We start from the raw sequence: 1,951 nt of genomic DNA on the forward strand, positions 1-1,951 counted from the left end.
GTTTAAGATATTTAAATGTACAGTAGTTACTGAAATGTCGAATATAGAGAATATAAATATTTCATATAGCGTGTATATATATAACACTGAAGAATAAATAGGTAAGACTTGTTACAAATTTTAAAAGGTAAAGATTCAAGCATCATTTTACTTACAGCTGAGACAAGAAAGATGTTCACAGAAGTACGAGACATGATGATACTGGAGAGAAATTGTAAATTCAGGAAATTAGAAAAATACCCACTGAGTATGGGGGATTTTTCACTACATGGTTCACATCAGAAATAGTAATGTAATGAGTTTTACAAAACGAGATTGTATCGCAAATCTTTGCGTAAATGATCATGTTCACATAGTCAATTATGCTTATAATATACCATGTGCAAGACTGGTCAAGTTATCACTTAATTGTCTTTTTGCTGCTATTTTTCTACAATTACGCTTTTTGGTTGTTACACGTCTGTGATAGTGGTTTTGTTCTCACTAGACCAAATTGCTCCTATGCTGTATGTGGTGTGACAATAAACATGTCCTGTATGAATACAGCCACTTGGGGGGGCTGCTGTCCCAGTTCTTCAGCTCTATAAAACACAAATATATTTTATAAGCAAGATGGCTTCCTGCATGCATAGACATAACATGTATACACTGTTTACAGAAGACAACGAAGCGTATGAGACCATTAAAGGAAAAGCTACTGTCATAGCCATCATTTTTCTGGATTGGACAGGGGATGTGGACGGTGTCATGTTCCTCTTTCGATCACATCAGGGCTTAAGAAAAAGATCTTGGTTAAGCCTTTCTCAGTTGAACAGAGCTAAAAGGAAAATATCCAGCTTTCCCCACCTCATGCGTCCCATAATCCCACATTGTTGACTACAGGGTCATAAAGACAGCTCCTGTTTTGATGCGAGGGGCTGAATATTAAACAGGAGAGGCTTTCTCTTGAGAGCAGGTCCCTGGAGACCTGGGGTGAAGGGGGCCTTACTACCATCTGGAGGGCTGCAAATGCTCCGCCTCCTAATTAACCCATTCAGCCTCACTGCCTGAGACCTGGCAACCTGTCTCCATGGCAACAGCCCAGTGCAGGGATGGAGGGTATAATAGATGGAGGGAGGGAGTGCAACAGCGATCAAAGGGAGAGAAAGAGCGGGGAATCATTTCTGTTTAAAAGCATGGAATCAGATGGAATGGAACTTTGTTATTGATTTGAAAGAATTAATAGATTCAGATGTGATGTAAATTTCTGGGTTTCAACCTTTACATTTACACACACCTCTTTTAGTGAGTGTTTTGGCGCTGACACACACACACACACACACATTTTAACAATGTATTTAAGTCCACATGAAAAGAATACAGGGACATAACTATTATAGATGCATTATAATTATAAAATGTACATGTATTTATATATTATAAATACAGTACATGTACAAAATCATGAGCCATTGGTATGCAGCAGGTCTTCATAATAAGGTCTTCATAATATTAAACATACCCCTCTGTTCTTCTGGGTAAGTAACAGCGTCTGCCTATGATAGCAGAAAGAGCACGTATACACACACACATAATAGGAACATGGCGGCGGTAGTGGGTGCCACTGGAGGAGGCTCAGGTTGCCCCCGTACAAAACCTGCAATCTACAAAACTGATAACGGGAAGTTGATAGTGGAAGATGAACTGTTAAACTTTATCGTGGTTAAAATGAAGACACTCAGCCATGATGAAATTGTTTTGTTGGCAGCGAACAACTTTTCATCTGAGTGGATTGAGGAGTCGAAGCGGCTCTTGTTTGATGTGTGCCCGAGTACCACGCTACGCTGTATCAGGCACAAAGGCCCACAGAACGTGAATAATATGAAGGTGTTAGAAATTCATAACTAACATCGCGTTCGTTCGGATTTCTGAGGAAAAGAGGCTGGGGGTCAAATTGAGAATTGAGAAAAGG

General features: G+C 39.7%; 1 protein-coding gene across 2 annotated transcripts in view; it reads left to right on the forward strand.

The window, feature by feature from the left end:
• Positions 1-561, forward strand: part of umodl1 (uromodulin-like 1) — a 17,666-nt gene extending 17,105 nt beyond the window's left edge. Inside the window, exon 18 of one of the 2 annotated variants that reach the window (XM_032533785.1) lies at positions 1-561. This exon is cut by the window's left edge and continues 408 nt beyond it. The gene's annotated coding sequence lies outside the window, so the exon portion shown is untranslated. The other variant, XM_032533784.1, reaches the window with a different exon arrangement.
• The last annotated feature ends 1,390 nt before the right edge of the window (positions 562-1,951 follow it).

The sequence above is a fragment of the Etheostoma spectabile genome, chromosome 13 (genome assembly GCF_008692095.1).
Source record: "Etheostoma spectabile isolate EspeVRDwgs_2016 chromosome 13, UIUC_Espe_1.0, whole genome shotgun sequence".
Classification (NCBI taxonomy): Eukaryota; Metazoa; Chordata; class Actinopteri; order Perciformes; family Percidae; genus Etheostoma; species Etheostoma spectabile.